Raw genomic sequence first — 19,495 nt, 5'->3', positions numbered from 1 at the left:
CCTCACAATTCAAAGGGCACACTGTACTGCAGAAAATGACTCAAGAAAGTACTGCAACAGAGTACACCAAACTCCTGTCTGGTTCGCTAAATAATCCAGAGTTATAAGGATAGTCATTTCTGAAGTGTCATAAAAAGAGAGAGAGATCAAAAATTGTTCTACAGAAAAGGCTGCAATTGAATTATGACAGGTTTCAGAGTAGCAGCCGTGTTAGTCTGTATTTGCAAAAAGAAAAGGAGTACTAGTGGCACCTTAGAGACTAACCAATTTATTTGAGCATAAGCTTTCGTGAGCTACAGCTCACTTCATCGGATGCATCTGATGAAGTGAGCTGTAGCTCACGGAAGCTTATGCTCAAATAAATTGGTTAGTCTCTAAGGTGCCACTAGTACTCCTTTTCTTTTAATTGAATTATAACTTCACAAAAGAGGCAATCTATCTGATTATAGAGATACTTGCACTCCACAACCTCGGTACAAAGGGCATTTCCCCTCCACACTTTAATGCTATCAGGTCTGTTATTTCAGCCAAGCTGGTGACTGAACTTCTCTTCTATTCAGATTTATTTTGCATCTCTGCAGCAGTAAAAATGAGAAGTAAAACCTGAAAGAGTGGACTTAGTGTGCACATCAACTGTTCACATCACTGTAAGCACAGTCCCAAATTATTCATGCTGCATAGGTAAACCTACCCTCTATGTAAGACTGTTACTGCTGCTTTGCCGCTTTATAAGATGACATTTGATAAACGTAGCATTGTTGCTGCTTGTATCCCATTTAGGCCTGTCAGTTCTGAAAGAGAATGAGTCATCCATGTGAAGAATAAGGCAGTGCCTGCAGAATGAATAAAGGAGCACCAAATTGCTCACAAGGAGGTGTGTTGATCCATTTTCAAATATAGAATGTCACATTCTTCTCTTAGACTGCAAAAAAGAAAAAAGAAAGCAAACATTACTTTAAATGTACATAAAAGAAAAACACAAATTAATACAAAAGCACTTGAGAAGGCAGTGTAGGAAGTACACGTATAATGATACAGGGAAGGACAACATGACCTAATATTTTCCTTTCTAATTCAAATTTATATGATACTAGAAAATACGTAACAATAAGAGCAAGGGAGGTTATTTATTTGTCCTCCAAAAACCTATTAATGCAGTTATAGGGGAAGAAAAGTATTCATCATTGGATCCATGTGATTTCTGCCAAGATCCTGCATAAGTCTGTCTTTCATAATGAATAACATTGCTTCTGTAAGCATGTGCAGCCCTTATGTGATGTCAGCGGTGCACACTATCTGTCAATGAGTGTGCCATAAATGCATGTCACGGCATACTTCAATAATAATACTCACAGTTTTGTTGTTAAGATTTTTAAGTAATTCTCAGGAAAATGCAAAGAAATTTGTGATGTGTTTTTTTTCTTTTTAGATTGTAGGTATAACCCCCAATCTCATTCTCCCTGTTTCTCAGCAACATTAAAATTCAAAGGAGATAGGAGTCCCTTCCTGGCTGCCGGATGCATCCCTGTGGGGAAAAATTAAGAACAGCTACATGTATTTACCCCGGATAAATAGACAGGGTATTCACTCAGTTGACCAAAGTGTATTTTTGATTCACCATTAACAAGTGTAAATATAATCATACAAAAGGTATATCCTGTAACTAAAGAAATTCATGGAATTGGATACAGTGGCATATTAGCCACTGGGCCAATGGGGCTCATGCGCAGGGCCCCGGCCAATTGGGGGTGCCTCCAGAAAAATGGGCCCCCGCACCCAGACCTGCTCCTCCCCCTGGCGCTCCTGCTTGGAGCATGGGGGCTTGCCCCGCTCTGCCCGCCTGGCACTCCTGGGAAGTGGGGTTGGGGCACAGGGGCTTGGTTTCAATCAATACAATTCCTAAATATTCAATACAACCATGTCTCCTTCACACTACTCCATGGGATTCTTCACCCACCGATCATGTCTTCTTCAGATTCTGAACTCTTGAGCTCCTATTTTACATATGTTCGGTATCAAATACAATGAGACCTTAGTCCTGACTGAGTGTTCTAGGTCCTACTATAATGAATACAGTAACAATTTGTATTTATATCAGTTACTCCTGTCCAACAAAAACTTTCTTTTCCCTTTATTGCTGACCTCCAAATTAACTTGCTGTGCTGGAATAATGCTCAGTGCATACATTCTTAATCTTTTTTAAAAGCTCCATTTCCTTTATATGATTTCCATTTTAATTTGAAAATGTGAGCTTCCATTATGTTTTGTTTCAACAGAATAATCCTTTTATACAAAATCATTCCTTTAAATGTCTTCCAATAAGCATATTTTATAACTTCAACATGCATAGACATTGCCAAAAATATTAAATGTAAACAGCATGTACAATACTCATAACTTTCAATTTTTTGTGTGGTTTCCCTCACTAATTAACATTTAACTCCATAGCTTAAGCAAAACATAATATGCACTCAGTAGAAACTATCCAATTTAACAGTTTAGATTTCTTTGGGTTCAAAGTTCTTGGCTTCCTTTTCAACATAATGGAAAGTTAATTTCTTTTCTACTCACAGATCCTTGGTATGGCCCCAGTTCCGGCTATGTCTACATTATGAGCTAAAGGGGTGTGATTCCACTACTTGTGTACACCCTACTCATACTAACTCTCATCAAGCTAGCACAAATATAAACAGCAGTGTAACCATGGTAGCATGGGTAGCAGCGACAGAGGCATGGCTGAGCCGTGTTGAGCACATACTCACAGGTTTCAGGGGGTTTCTACTCACACAGCCCAGCCAGGCCTCCACTGCAGCTATCTGTCCTACCACAGCTACATTGCTATTTATACTCTTGCTAGATCAATGAAAGCTGGCACAAATATCTGTATGCAAGCAGGGGAATCACACCCCTATCATGTAGTGTAAATGTAGTTTCAGACAAGCACTTGATTAACATGTGACTTAGCACTTAGAAAGTAAGCATATGCTTAACATTCAGCAGGTGTTTAAGTGCTTTCCTGAATCAGAGCCACACTGAAAGGAAAGCTAAGAACTTTGAACTCAAAGAAAACTAAAGGGTGTTAAACTGGATTAAGCCTGGCTCTAATTACTTTGCTGTATCGGGGCCTATGGGGCTAATCCAAAGCCTATTCAAGTCAATAGGATGTTTCCATTGACTTCAATAGGCTTTGGACAAGGGCCAACAGAATTCAACTAAATAAAATGGTCACTCCATGTGAAGCCTTCTCCTGCCCCTTCCCGAACTTAATGACTTAGAAGTATCCATGAACTCCAAAAGTGCCACTTAAAACTTCCCATGAGTTACATGGAATATATAACAAAACTGGGCTTTAGTAGCTCATGAAAAGGAGTCCGGGGTTATAGTGGATTACAAATTGTATATGAGTCAGCCTTGTGATGCAGTTGTGAAAAAGGTTAATATTCTGGGGTGTATTCACAGGAGTCATATGTAAAACACAGGAGATAAATGTCCTGCTCTACTTGGCAATGGTGAGGGGGAAACCTGATAACAGTCTTCCAATATGTTAAGGGCTGTTATAAAGAAGAATGTGATCAATTGTTTTCTACATCCACTGAAAGCAGGACAAGTAGTAATGGGCTTAACCTGCAGCCAGGGAGATTTAGGGCATGGCTACTCTGGGAAGTTTACAGCCTTAAATTAGAACATTTTTCCTAATATCTAACTGCAAGGGTAGTTAAGCTCTGGAGTAAGCTTCCAAGAAAGGTGGTAGAATCCCCATCATTAGAGGTTTTTAAGAACTGACTGGACAAACACCTGTCAGAGATGGTCTAGGTTTACTTGGCCCTGCCTCAGTGCAGGGAGATGGACTCGATGACCTCGAGGTTCCTTCCAGCCCTTCATTTCTAAACAACTAAATGTGCTAAACAACTAATCAGAAAAGTTGTTTTAAAATGCTGTCTATTGTAATAACAAAGGGCCCTCTCCTCCATGAATGTGATCTCATTCAGTTAAAAGTCATCTGGATACCGGATACCTTCTTCCCTCCATTTTACTCTTTTATCAGTTTCATGCATGGAGAGAAGGAAGGTGATGAACACTCCATTCCATATATTGTTCTCTATTTAATGTAGAAAGTCCTTTTTTTTTTCAAAAATGAATCCAGTTCAAACTGAAACTAATAATGACCTATCTAATTAATTATACATTTAAAAAAATCATGACAGCTTATGTGGACTCTGCCAACTGGGGGAATACTGCACTTAAGTAATACACTTGGTACTCATACCATATGTATTTGCTTGGCTGTCTATATCCATTTTCATCATGCTCTAGTTGATGAGACTGGTATCTTGACCTAGGTGCTACAAAAACATAATACTGCAAGTACTATCCCTTTACTTCCTCAGTGTCAGCACCGCTATAGTGGTGGCAGTCACAATGCCTCTTTTCGCTCTATTACATCTCTTCATACTCTAGTGAATTAATAAATAAGCCTGTGGCTTTCTCCTGACCTTCTCTTTGTATCTCGAATCATTGCTGATCATCCTAGAGAGAGAGATTGAAGAGTATATTATTGTAATTTCCTTCGTTGATAGGGTTAGTGGCCTAGTGAGGGGGGAAAGAGTAGACATGATATGCCTTGATTTCAGAAAGGTTTTTGATACAGTCCCACATGAAATTCTCATAAGCAAACTAGGGAAATGTGGTGTAGAGGAAATTACTATAAGGTCAGTGTACAACTGGCTGAAAGACTGTACTCAAAGAATAGTTATCAATGATTTGCTGTCAAATTGGGAGGATGTAGCTCGTAGGATCCTGCAGGGGTCAGTTCTGGTTCCAGTACTATTCAATATTTTCATTAATTCCTTGGATAATGGAGTAATGAGTATGCTTATAAAATTTGCAGATGACACCAAGCTGGGAAGAGTTGCAAGCCCTCTGGAGGGCAGGTTTAAAATTCAAAATGACCTTGACAAATTGGAGAATTGGTCTGAATTCAACATGTTGACATTCAATAAAAGACAAGTGCAAAGTACTTCACTTAGGAAGGAAAAATTAAATGAACATCTACAAAAGGGGAATAACTGCCTAGGTATTAGCATTGCTGGAAAGGATCTCGGGGTTATAGTGGACCAGAAATTGAATATGAGTCATCAATGTGATATAGCTGCAAAAAAGGGTAATATGATTCTGGGGTGCATTAACAGGAGGGTTGTACGTAAGACACATGAGGTAATTGTCCTGTTTCTACATGGCCCAGATGAGGTCCCAACTGTGTCCAATTTTGAGTACCACAATTTAGGAAAGATGTGGAGAAACTGGAAAGAGTCCAGAGGAGAGCAACAAAAATGATGCAAGGGTTTAGAAAAACTGATCTACTGATCTGAAAGGTTTAAAAAAATGGCTATGTTTAGCCTTGAGAAAAGAAGACTGACGGGGGACTTCATAACAGTCTTCCAATATGTTAAAGGCTGTTATAAAGAGATTGATGATCAATGGTTCTCCATGTCCACTGAAGTTAGGATAAGAAATAATGGGCTTAATCTGCAGCAAGGGAGATTTAGGTTAGATGTTAGGAAAACTTTCTAACTGTAAGGGTTAGAACAAATTCTGGAATAGGCTTCCAAGGGAGGTTGTGGAGTCCCTTTCATTGGAAGCTTTTAAAAACAAGTTTGACAAACACCTGTCAGGGATGGTCTAGGGTTGCTTAGTCCTGCCACAGTGCAGGAGGCTGGAATTGATGACTTCTTGAGGTCCCTTCCAGCTCTACCTTTCTATGATTCTGTATTATAAAACAAGTGCAAAGGGCATCAGCAACTCAGAGACCTCATTATTGTTCTTCTGAGAAAATACTGCTTCAATTAATTGCTGTGTTCTTCCCTGAGCCATCTTTCAGGTAAACCTCTGTGGACCTGAGAGAGAATTTTGCCAGATAGGGGAGGAGGAGCTGTTTCATAGGACACAGTGAGTACCTCCTTCATAAAGGAGCTAATGGCAAAGGAATATTTAGTTCAATCCCTCAGAAAGGGAAGGAGAATTTCTAAAGTGTCTTGTGTGTATAGCTGACAGCATCAGTACAGTATGTTGCACCTTATCACTATATCTCAAAGATCTCTTCACCCTGACAGAATGGAGGGGTTTCTCCCATATACCCATTTATATAAATATCCGAATTCAAACTGGTTCTTCTTCTCTGCCATAAGATGCATTACTCATATATATTCCCCCTCAGAACAACTGTCCATAAGTAGATCTCTCTTCAGTCTTCCCAATATAGATTTGCTTAAAGAGCCTCGTCCTTTAATCTTACTAGATACTGGCTTTCATCTCTCACTACCGCCTTCAGGCTACACAGTCTAGACCAGTGCCTCTCAACCTTTCCAGACTACTGTACCCCTTTTAGGAGTCTGATTCGTCTTTCATAACCCCAATTTTCACCTCTCTTAAAAACTACTTGCTTTCAAAATCAGACGTAAAAATACAAAAGTGTCACAGAACACTGTTACTGAAAAATTGCTGACTTTCTCTTTTTTACCATACAATTATAAAATAAAACAACTGGAATACAAATATTGTACTTAAATTTCAGTGGATAGTATATAGAGCAATATAAACAAATCATTATATGAAATTTTAGTTTGCACGGACTTCACTAGTGCTTTTTATGTAGCCTGTTTATAAAACTAGGCAAATATCTAGATGAGTTGATGTACCCCCCTGGAAGACCTCTGCATACCCCCAGGGGTACGCATACCCCTGGTTGAGAACCATTGGTCTAGACTGAATTGATGATGGTTTCTTCATGGACTGTAAACAGAGCCTCATAGGAGGGAAGCACTGTGGAGCTAGAACTCCTGAGCTCTCAGGCTCAGTGTACTGATTGACAGAAGTGTTGACTGGATTCAGCAACATCTGAAATAAAGGGGAAAGATTTGCAGATGGGAAAGGCAGAGAGTTGGGAAGAGGAGACCTGGAACTGGGCCACAGTTTCTGTGTTTGGATAGGAATGCTCTTGTAATCTGGATTTAGGTGGAAGAAATGAATTTAGCGGTTGTTTTTTTTCTGAACCAGATGAGCTCTAATTAACATTTGAGTTCTAGTCGCATGTTTTGCTATTGTCAAGGCTAGGGCTAAGCTGGAATATTTTTCCATGCAGCTTCATGGTAGATGCAAGCATAAATGGAAAGAATGAAGAGACTGTCATACCTATTGGGCATTATGATGTCATCATTCAGGAAAGAAATACTGCATCTCCTGAGGCTTCAGAAGGCGAGCATGGCCTGTGCTTTTTAGTAGGATGCCATATTGTGCTCTATCCTAGCTTTACCATTGCCTACACTATTTGAAATCCACACACAGAAGAGGTACAATTCAGTACACTATGTCACTTTATGTGGTTAAGTTTTAATATATGCTTGCTTTGATATAAGAGAACAATCTGTTTGGCAAACAACCATCTCTGTAATGTGTTTGCAACTTACTGTTTACTCTGCAACATCACATTGAATCAAGTATTTCCCTGAATGAACAGGTACAGGACACAGAGCATGCATCTGTCAGATCTCATGACAGACAAGCTAGGCTTATCAGAGAAAGTGCCAGCTTATGGAGAAGTCCTCCTTCTACATTAGATAGGCTTCTATTACAGCAGAATGACAGCTGTGCTATAGTTAAGTTTAAAAACAACTTTCTGTTTAAAGCTCGACTCTTAATCTAAGGGATCTATAATCTACATAGTTACTCAAATTGTCTTGTAATTGGTGATCCTCATGGGGTCACGGAGTACTGTTAGTAATCCACATGTGGCGCTTCTGACCAAGGGGTTCCAGAGGGAAACAACTCCTGAGGGAAAAAACAACTTTTCTTAAAGTTGAGAGATTGCGGCAACCTTTTTTGTGCTCACAGAGAGAGGTCAGCTCAGGGTTCAGATCATCACACCAGGGTCTCCAACCCGCAAGGGTTACCCTCAACAGAGTGCATAACACACACCAGCCATTTGGGGGAAGTCAACTAAAACATTATTTGAAAAAGAGTTTGCTTCTCCAGTTAGCTTCTCTCTAGGCAAGTGCTCAGTGTAGCCATTGAGACTGTGATTAAGCATGTGAGGCTAGTCATGAGCCTAACTATCTGGAAAACTACCTCTCCATCACAGGACCATGGCTCTGTGGACATGTTATGGTCATTGAATCTAAGCACAAACCCCAGGTTCCATGGCAGAAATCTGAAGTAAAAAAAGCAGACATACTGCTCCAGTCTGCCCCTCACATAGGGGGAATTTATTTTGGGGAAATGTAATCTAAGTACAGTGGAATATTCAGAAGGTGCTCAAACTATTTTTATACAAGCAAATGCTTACTGGGAGGGGAGGGGGATTGGGGTGGAAGAGTAGGTGGAAACAGGGGAATCAGCTGAGGAGGAGAGGAACTAGAATGGGTATGTATGAGTGTGAGGCGAGTGCTGGAGCACTGGGAAGGGGTACAGGTGTTCTGGGGGATAATAGGGTCTGGGGTGCTTATCAACTCCACGTTGCCCTTCCCGTGTGTACCATAATATGGGCATCCCCAACCCATCTACAAGTGTGTAATTCTCTCTTCCCTGCCCCCCCCCCACTCATATGAGCCAGATTCTGGAGGGGGCTTGCCTACCTGGGGTGCCTCAGCCCCTCTTCTTACCCCTTCATATGTATCAGGATCTGGGGAAGTCCTACCCCTCCCCTCCTCTGGGTGGGGAGATTAGGACAGCCATGTTGGGAACATGTGTCAAGAACACATTGATGCAGCCGGGATGAGGAGCTAAGAACAAGCAGGGCCAGGTTTAGGGGCAGGCGACCCACAAAACTGCCTGGGTTGCCAGGCTCAGGGTGGGCTGTAAGGTATTCAAAAGTTTAACAAATGGAGGGGGTTGGGCACCAAGGACACTCCTCACCTGGCACACCATTTGGGCCCTGAGAACAAGTATGCTTGACACATATCAGAAACTCTCCAGGACTGGAGAGGGGGAAAGGGAATACCCATTGAAATGAATGGAGCAGTTTACACTTCTCAGAGCTAATGTTTCAGGCTGCATTCATCTTCATCAGGTATTCTCTTTCAGCTAAGAATGTCTCATTGAGATGAATGGGCCATTTAACACCTCTCTGAGCCTGCAGTTTTACAGTTGGAAACCCACCCTGGGCAGAAATCTGAAAAAGAACTGTAAACACTGCCTCTGTGAAAGCTTTTTGAGACAAGAGGGGTAATTATGGGTGGAAGAGTGGTTGGTAATAGGGAAAGGTGATTGAGTCTGCAGTGAGGGATGGGGGTATTATGGGGAGGAGGAGAAACAGAAATGGGAGGTAGGGGAAGGAAGAAGGGTTGGGAGCCTCAGGTAAGGAGGAGGGGTAGCGATTAAGGAAAGCGAGCGAGGAGAAAACATGAGGGGTTGGAGTCAGGCCTACTTAACTGCTCAGAATACTTTCAGCAGCCTGTGCACCAGGACACTCATTCTCTCCTGGGTGTAGATTGTTCTCAGATAAACTACCGACATATAAGCTAAAACAAAAAATTCTGTCCACATTTTTCACATCTGCAGGGAGAGAAGAAATGGGAAGTTCTGACCCCACACATGGGAGCTTGGTTTACAGAAACCCTTAAACCAAGGCCCAGAGGCATTACAGTTCCAAATATATGTTCCAGTATGGGTCTTCTGAGAATTTCTCTCAGCCTTCATACCAGATTGTTTCTTGAATTTAACATGGCAGGAGAACCTCCTGCCTGTACTCATAGTATCCATCCTGGCCATGTTGCAAGACAACCAGTTCATCAAGGCAGACAGCTATGTGCCTGATTATAAAGGACAACAAATCTCTGGGTAATTTGGATAATCAGCTAGAACAATTGCAGAGAGAAGACATAGTCTTGAAGTTAAGGTACACAACTGCGGACCAGATCCTTCACTAAAGTCCTCTACTTTGACAACAAGAGGATGCCTCTCAGGGTATGTCTATACAGCATTTTGGAGCCCATGGGAGCAAGCCTCCCAGTCTGGGTCAACAGACTTGGGCTAGGGGGCATAGGCAATATAACCCCACATGCCCCCCTACAAGTGGCTCCCCCCAGATTTCTGCTTGGCCTGCCTGGAGGCACAGAGAGGGGCTCCCTTCTCCCACTGTGTCTGCCCCCGCAGCACGCTCAGCCCCTGTCCCTGGCAGCCGCTCCCTGCCTGGACCCAGAAGGGGCAGGACCAGCTACTTCTCACACCGTCCACTCTGGGTCGCTGTTCTCTTCAGCACGGCACCTGCCTGAGAGAGTGCCTGGCAGGGGTGGAAGCCCACCCTGCTCCCTCTGTTCCCCACCTGGGCCCAGCTGCCAGAGACAGTGGCCAAGTGAGCTGGAAAGTGCTGGTGGGGAGGGGAAGCTCCTCCTTGCTCAGGCCCCGTGACCGGTAGCCGGGCCCAGGCAGGGAGCAGAGAGGATGGAATGGGTCACTGCCCTAGCCAGGCTTTCTCAGGCAGCTGCTGCGCTGCACAGAGTCAGTGACCCGGAGTAGCCAGCTTCAGCCGGCATGAGAAGTAGTTCCCTTCTGCTCCCTGCCGGGGCCCAGCTGCCAAACGTGAAGAGGGGGAGGTGCGGAGGGAAAAGGACAGAGCCCCACCCCCTCCGCAGGTAACTTTGGTGGGGTGGGGAGAGCATGGGGGCCCCAGGCTGGGAGGTTGCTGGGCAGAGGAGACACGTGGGGAGGTCACGTGTCCTCTCATTTAGATTGTGCCCCCCCAACCCAGTATCAGAAGGCATGAGTTGTCTTATGCTAGGGGGGCTTGTGTTGGTTTCTCGAAAGAACTGTGTAGACAGTACTTTGAAGTTGCAGCTTGGGCTAGAGGTCAAGCTCTGAAGCCTACAGAAGGGGGTGGACTTTAGAATTCAAGCTCAAGCCTGAACCATAACTTCAAAATGTTGTCTACACAGTTCTTTAGAAAGCCAGTGAAAATTGTGCTATCCCAAGCCTATCAACCCAAGCTGGGTGCTTGCTCCCACGAGCTCCAAAATACAGTGTAGATATTCCCTTACTGGCAATTGCCCTAGTGAATTGTATTCTACTATAAGCTGGGGAATTACTAGAGTTGGTTTTCCATTACTATCCATTTAAACAAATTTACTTTTAATGTGTTCTTGCCTCTTTTGTTTCTACTTTCTGTGAATCTTTTAGCACAGGAATTTACAGGCCCTTGTACTTTCTGTGTGGAGAAATCTAGCTCCCTCTCCATGGGCCAGATTGAGAACTGCTTACTCATATTGATGAACAGTTACTCATATGACTAGTCCCAAAAATTACCATGTTTACATGTACAAATTAGGTATCTGCATATACAAACACCTAAGTTGAAATAAATGGACCTAAAAACTAGGCAACCACTTGTACATACTTGCATGCAGTCCAAGACAGGCATTTTTTATATTCATTTTCTCTGTAACCTGTTTGGAGGCAGAGTGATTATACCATGCTGACATTTCCTGGCTTTCCTTCAGTCATTGCAACTTTCACAGCCAGATGCTATAAATGCAATTTGTTAATTTTTTCAGATGAATTTTCATCCTTCACCATTTCACTGTAGCATTGTATTCTAAATGATGTTCTATTGAATTGTCTGCTGTTTTTATACATCCCATTCTTTTTAATAACTATTCTTAAAGTAGTTTAATTCCATATTAAATATACTTACTTTTGTTCAGAATTCTTGGATTGTTAGGTGTTCTTGTCTTCTTAATGAATGAATTCATTATTTGAAGCAGAATGGCTGATCATACTGTAGCATTTTTGTCGTGTTAAAATAAAACAAGATGTGCAGCCGGTCTACATGTTCTACCTACTATTGCTGTGTTTACATTTCTAGCTTTATCTTTCATTTTACATCTCAAAAATTCAATTAAATGAAGGTCTGCTGTGTAGTTTCTCTATTACTAAGAACTTTGGCAAGCATTTGAATGAAAGAAGTCTGTCAAGATCTTCATTTAAGATCAAGCACAGCAACCTAACCTCTCTGAGCTGGGACACCTCATACATCTAGTTTGGGCCACCATTTAGAATGGCATTGACAGACTATCCAGCTCAGTCTTTGGGTGTATGGATTGAATAGAAAAATATATTCTGATTACAGATCCAAAAACTGGGTCAAATAAAGTAAGAATCCACTGAGATAAAACCCAAACTTCTTTTTCAACCCTTTCAAAGCTTAGAAAAAAATTAGTAATTTAAGTTGTGACTGGATGCTTAAAGATAAATACTGTGAGTATGGTCTCATCCTGTCCAAAAAGAGAGAGCTTCTTCTCATAAAATTTCTGTCCATTAGGGTCGCAAACTTCAAATCCATATGACCCCTCATTATTTCTGGTAAGATATTAATTTTAAAAATCCCTACTTCTTGTTTATTCAAACCTTGCACAAACTCAGAACCTTTAAAATGGTATCATCCCCATTTCTAAATTCTAAGCATTATGCAGACTAAGTGACAGATTCCATTGTGTAATGACATGATCTCAAAGATATCCAATTGTTCCACAAGCTTATAGCCAGAGATTAAGTCTATTATGGTCTAGCTAAGTTTCACCATTGTTTTTATCTTGCCATAAATAAAGGTACAGGAAGCACATGAAGACAGGGACAAAAATTTTAAGGCAGATCACTTGTAATGATTAAACAAGGGATTCTGAGTACTGTTTAAATTGTTGGGGTTAAGCACAATCTTAGTCTTAGGAAACCTTTTTCAGTTATTTTTTTGCATATACTACCAAGCAGCCACGAGATAAATAAAGGAGAATTAGTAAATACTTACAGCTTCTGAAGAAGAAATGAAGGCATTGACAAAAAATAGTACAAGGAAGCCTGTGTTATTTTTAGCAGAATCTCTGCTGCCTTAAGCTAGTACAGCTGCTTCTTCGCTTCCATGGGCAAAACACTTGCATAAAAAGCTGGAAATCTTGATTTTACATATCTCCATAGATGCTTTCCTCTATAATTCAATTACTGACTGTGCATGCAGCAGAAATTGTGCTCTATGGAATCATAATACTGTAGTAATTGAAGGAAAAATAGAGGGGAAACAACAGATTATTTTTACTAAAGGAAAATGCCACCAACAAAACTGAAAACATTTGTGTGCGTGCCCACACATGTGTGTACATCTTGGTGAGAGTGAAGAAGACACCCTTATAGGCACCAGGAGTACCAACCTCCAATATATTATATTTCTGGTAATAATTTTACATCATCAACCATCAGAACTGCCTGAGGTGGCGCTGTCATGGTCAGCGAGTATCATAGGCTGGGGGAAGCTGTTCCTCCCCAAACAGGCATTGCCTCGCCCATGCTCCATCCCCAGACTCCCTCCTGCCAGTTCCCCTGTCCCTGTGCCATGGTCCCAGCTAGGGCTCAGGCTGGCGCTGGAGATGCACCACCCACCCTCCTGGCACTCTGGGACTGGGACTGGGACTGCACTGCCCACCCTCCCAGCATGCCGAGGCTGGGGGCACTAGCCTGAGGTGAGGGCTGGGGCCATGGTGGGGGGGCTATGGGCTCCGGCGGAGGGTGGAAGGGACAGGGCTTCAGGCAGAAGGGGCAGGATTGGGGGCTAGCCTCCCCCAGCCAGCGGTTCACGCACCACCCATGGGTGCTGTCTTTCTGAAAATTACCATTTTTAAGGGCAGTACTTCTTTGCACGGTTCAAGATGCTGGCACTGACTAGTTGGCGGCAGGCTCAATAGATAAAATGTGCTCTAAAGTTCATTGTATAAGTGTCTCTAATCCACTAAAACAGTTCAGCAAAATACCAGTTTCCAGGTACAATTATCTGGTGGTGGCACTCTAAACATACAGCAAAATTTTAAATATAAGAAAAAATTGCTTTCTCTTATCTCCCTAATTTCTAATTCCTTTATAGCCTAATTAGATCTAACTTTGCCCCCTGCCTATTTCAATATTTAAGGGTAATTACACCCACATTCACCTTCCATGGTCTTTCAAGGGCACCCACTTAAATTTCCGATTCCCAGAGGTCACCAGTCAGTGTTATGAGACCTTAATAGGCCAACATATTTCCAACCCATCTGTAAGAGTTGCAGCCTGCCTTTGACACCAGGCTCTGCATTTGCTAGATCAGAAAGAAGGCCTCAAGTCAGTTGAAATCCAGCCTTTTTAAATTAAAAGGCTTTTCTTTGTTGGTTTCTGGAAAAAACAGTCTGACCCAGTATATGAAAGTCTTCTAGGGGCTGGTCCCCCTCCAGATGTGTTTATAACATAAATGATTCACCTGTCACCCTCAACTGTTCTGAATTCCCAGTGGAGCTGTGGCAACCCTCCCACTCTGGAGTTACATACAACTCCTAGCCCACAATGTAACATAAACCATTCATACACTTAACACAACATGGTCCCCAAAGATACTGCAACTGCATGCACTATCTGTCACAGCCAGAATAATCCAGCAGTATTTACCCCAAACTTAACAGCGTTTTAGCACCCAAAGTCAGGGCAACTTAAACAGAAGAGTTTTGCATACCTATGTAGGGACTAAAAGTCTGCCAACCTCTTCATATAATCTTCATTTGAGTTCTCTCTTGGAGAAGAGCATTTGTGCAAACTGAAAAATTTAAAAGATTGCTTTTCATTGTCACTTACCATGGCTGTTTACTGGTCCAAAGCCATTAAAACACAGAGGCACAGTGAAAGGGCTTCCCTGAAGAGAACGCACAAATGTTCTCACAAAACATTTGGTATTCCTTCACTCAGAAATCACTGCCTCAGATTTGATGAGAAACGTTTCCATATAAAAGACACGAATTCAAATTTTATCAACAACTCTTCTGCCTCAGAAATTGAAAAGGACTATTTACAATAAATATACAACCATAACACCACTGACACAGATGCTGCTAGTAGAAATAGACATACATTTACAAAAAAATGTTTTCTTGTGGTCACTCAATATACTTCTTCCATTCTACGTTTTAAAATGGTGTCTTTTGTCCCAAAGGCCAGGATAATAGCAACTAGACCCCAAGCAGAAGGAAAAATTATAAAACCTCTCAGACTATAGTGCCCTTAAATCTGATTCCAGTTTCACCCCACTGATATCATTGCTTAGATACACTAAGGTGTTTGGATGCACTAGGCCTTTTGGAAGTAAAAGAACCGCTCCTACTCCCATCCAATCCCCTTCTAGAGATCAGGAAATTGGGGAGGGGGGAATGATTACTTGGGGTGTGGACACCATCTGCTTCATAACATGTGGACATAGCAACATCTCTTTTATCATTCACTTTTACCGGGCAAGCACTGCCATTTGGATTATCTTTCATAATTGCTGGCCTTCTCAAATAATGCAATGCATTTTCGGTGCCTTTGTACTATCACAAAGAGAATTATAATGGAGTAATTACATACATTTCTTTTTTAATTAAAAACAAAGTGGAGGTAAAGTGGAAGCCCATGGAAGAACCTACAAAACCAATGCAAGTGATTGGAAAAGTGCAGTCTTCTGTAAATTATCAAATTTATTAGAAGATATTAAGAAGAATAGATGTCCCTATCACTAGAGAAATATTTTATATGTATATATAAACAGTTACTCTTACCCGGTCTTTTTTCTATTTATTACCAGTTTTCACTTCTGGGAAACTTTAGGTCATGATTCTGCTGACTCATAGTAGAAATTTAATTGTAATCATAAAAGAAATCTGAATTTTCCAAAGCATCTATAAGATTTCAGAGGCTATTTAGTATGCTTCTACCTCCTCTTTTATCCTCTTGCATAAATTGATCTGGGAAGAAAATCTGGCTTTCTGACTGCAGCCTCAGAGAGAAACTGTGTGCTTAGCTAATTTTATATCTACACAAATTAAAATCACTGACAGAAGTAGAGTATTTCTTGCCTCTCTTTTTAACAGACTGTTCAGTTAGATGTGAAGGTGACCATTATGCAAGTTATGAATAAAATCGTCACTTTTAAATGTACTTAACCAATGAAATAAACCGTTGCATAGTTAAGATGTGAAAGTATTGTTTGGAAATTTAAACTTACAGCACAAAATGTACATTAGCTATATGAACATTACACCAAAAGCAGTGAGTACTAGCATATGATGAGTTGGTTGGTGAAATGATGGGGCAATAAAATACATTTCACCAATGTAGGCTCCAAAGGACATTATGTGACATAAATATGAGTCAAAGGATGTCAGCAAAAGCAGATTTTCCTATTGCCAGAAGCAAATATTCATGACAGTGACATTTAATAGAGATAAAGAAGAGTAAATCAGATATAATGAAATCAAAAGTGTTTCACCTAACTATAAATTATGCAGATTAAAGTACTGTCTATGGGCCAGATTCTCATTTCACTCAGGAGTCACTCCACTTGAGTTAAAGGTATTACAGTGGTGAAAAACCAGAGTGAGTGAGAGGAAAATCAGGCCTGCATATCTGTTGAAGTATATAGATAGATACTACTGGATAGACACTATCAGACACCCAGCTCTTCCCCAGTATGAAAAGCACCACCCCACAGGTCTGATTTATGTTATCTGGCAAACCTCAGTAAAAAAATGGAAAAATGTGCAATGGAAAAATTATTTTCACACTAACCGTTCAAAAGGGATCTTCTTGACTGAGTTCACAGGCCTGCTAGCTCAGGGACCCTGAGGTTAAGCTCAGTGACTAGCAAACTTGAGGTTAAGTCAGGAAACAAACTCTGATTCCCCCATATGGCAACACAATATGATACGACCAAACTGCTGGGCCAGCTTGTTTGGAAGTTTTAAACAGCTTTTTTTAAGTCCAGACTGTGCACCGGAACTTCATTCAGAGATCTTTCCAGATTTAAAACATTCTAACTCTTGCCCAGTTTGTCACCCACCCACTAGGAAAGAACTGAGACAAGCATTAAAGGAAAATATAGTTACTTTGGCCTAGTTTACACACAAAGTTATACCAAAGGTGTGATGTTGCACTGATTTAGCTAAACTGGTGCAATTTTATGTGTGGATAGTCTACATTGGTTTAAACCTGGTTTACTTTGGTTTCACATGTTCCTACTATTATGGAGCAAGCTAAGAGGAAATAAGACAGCTTTAAACTGATGTACAGCACCCACATACAAAGTTGCATCTGTTTAACGATATTGGTGCATCATCATACATTTAGTTAAACCAGTGCAATTTCTGTGCATAAAGAAGCCTTAAGTATACAGCCATTTAGTGAAGACTTGATTGAACAGATAAGCTTTGGGTAATCACTGAAAGTACACAAACTCATCTCAGAGGGACAGATGAAGAAATAAGTTTCACAGTGATTCATACACAAAAACCATCCTTCATTCAGTCCTCAAGGATGCAATTCTTGAGCAAAAGCATACAAGTGCTTCAGCTAAACTCAGCCATTGCAATGGTGCATAACTGTCTATATTTGGCTGACTTTCTTTATTAGCACACAAAATTGCTCATTTGATCCATTGATTTAGAATGGATCCCAAGACAGTCCCTTTGTTAAGCAATTTAGGAAGGGTTGGTGCTGCCTCTAAGGAATTATTGTATTGATCAAGATAGAGTTTATATTTTTTTTAGGGAGGACTATGTTTGAGAAAATATTGTGACAGTTTCAGAACTGAGATGCACAAAGACAGCAACTTTTACTACAGAAATATGACTCAAATTTAAAATAGTAAACTTTTCAAAAAAAATGAAGAAGAAGGTTGATTTTTATACAGGGCTTATTCTGTGACAATGAACTAGATTGATTGATTGGACTGCATTTGGAAACTGGATGAAAGCACAAGATTTCAAAAAATGGGGCCAAAAAATGCTTGCAGACTTATAAGCACTGACCCACAATGATGATAATTACTGTACTGGAGTTGTAAAGTGATGTGCTATTGTGTGAAAATAACAAGACTGCTTGTTGCAAATATAATATTTTCTGCAGGAACAGAACACGGTTACAGAAAATTGGCCTTTTCAAAATTACAGTAGCAAAAATAAATGAAAAGAGAAAACTTCTCTGGAAATTGAGGATTAAAACATCCCATCTTCACACTGAGGTACAATAAGAATATTCAAAATTAAGAGCTTCCAAGCAAAGACCAAATTCTGTTAAACTCAATAGTCCCAATGACTTCTCATCTACCCTGCTTACTCCAGGAAAAGCAGCAAGATTTATGCCCTTGCATAGCAACTCCGAAGCCTCACCTATAAACAGTTATACATGTGCTTAACTTTACATATGTCCAACTGAAAGCAATGGGAATACTCATATGCATAACAGTTAAGTACATGCATAACTGTCCACAGGACTGAGATCACAGACTTGATTTTCCCATTACATCTCATTTCAAAGGTGTAATGATTTAATCCTCCACTTCTAGAAAGTTCTCTCTCTCTCTCTCTCGTTTTGCTGCTGGAATTTGAAAAGGGCAATTCTCTGTATCTATTTTCTGTTCTTCCACATCAACACCCTGGAACATCCCTTATGATGTGGAAGAGTACAGTTCTTTCTTTTCCAGTTATAGTTAGAAGCCAATTTTACATAACTGCTTCAATCACAATTCAAATTTCTGGGTTTTTTTTATATTTATTTATGTAACTATGAGACCAACACAATTAAAGCTGCAAAACAGAAACATATAGTAAAGTGTTTTTACAGGGTTTATTTCAAAATAACTGGAAGAATTATTATTGCATGGATGTGCCAAATGATCCAGTCCCAAGAGGGAGTGGGAGCAATCACTATTTGACAGATTTAATTTCATCCTGCAATACAGACTTTTTTTGGTATTAAGTGCTATGAAGCTATGATTCTGATTTAATGCCAGATTATCCTTTCATAGAGCTTGTTATGTTCAGAGGGTGTGTGTGTGTGTGTATCTTCCTTCCCCCTGCACTGAGGAAAGCTGGTACCCTAACTCTGCATTCTGACGTTACATTTTGTTTTCATTTTCAAGATATTTTTTGGAGATATTTGTACAGAGTTTAATTATTTCACTACTATTGTATCACAGGTGGCTGCAGTGACTCAGAGCACACCGTATGCAAATGGCCTATTGGTGGTGCAAGGAATCCAAGCAAGTGGAAATGTATCTGTTTACGCCAAAATGTGAAGGGAAAAAAAAACAACCCAGAAATCTCACTATCTGCACTTGGACTTTGAACTTATTTTCCATATTCTAGTTTATACTGTTCTGTATTTCCACCAGCTGATTGTTTGGAAATTTTTTACTTTACCCAAGCTTTGTAATACCTTATGCAAGGAAAAGTAAAAATAGGACAAGAAAAATAATTCAAATGCAGCAATTTCTATTTAATTTTGTTGCTGAACTTCCCATTAACAATGAAATGTAATCACACCAGTGCTGCTGAACTTTAAGAACTCCAAGGTCAATATGCAGACTTCTCTTCAATACAGCATCTAAATTAAATTAATAGTACTCTTTTCTCACTATCTTAGTTTGATTTAAGGTGGAAATTAAATTTTGTTTTTGTTTCTGGTTTGT

General features: G+C 40.5%; 1 long non-coding RNA gene across 1 annotated transcript in view; it reads right to left on the bottom strand.

Moving 5' to 3' along the window:
* Nucleotides 1–12,948: 12,948 nt before the first annotated feature.
* LOC311520705 overlaps nucleotides 12,949–19,495 on the bottom strand; it is a 237,110-nt gene continuing 230,563 nt past the window's right edge. Inside the window, exons 2-3 of the long non-coding RNA XR_014711674.1 lie at nucleotides 14,513–14,593; nucleotides 12,949–13,026 (exon numbers count right to left, since the gene is read on the bottom strand). This is a non-coding gene — a long non-coding RNA (uncharacterized lncRNA). The remainder of the gene's footprint in view (nucleotides 13,027–14,512; nucleotides 14,594–19,495) is intronic.

This window comes from Lepidochelys olivacea, assembly GCF_965140295.1.
Source record: "Lepidochelys olivacea isolate rLepOli2 genome assembly, chromosome: 5".
Classification (NCBI taxonomy): domain Eukaryota; kingdom Metazoa; phylum Chordata; order Testudines; family Cheloniidae; genus Lepidochelys; species Lepidochelys olivacea.
The sequence above is the reverse complement of the archived record's forward strand: the minus strand, read 5'-3'. Positions and strand labels throughout refer to the sequence as shown.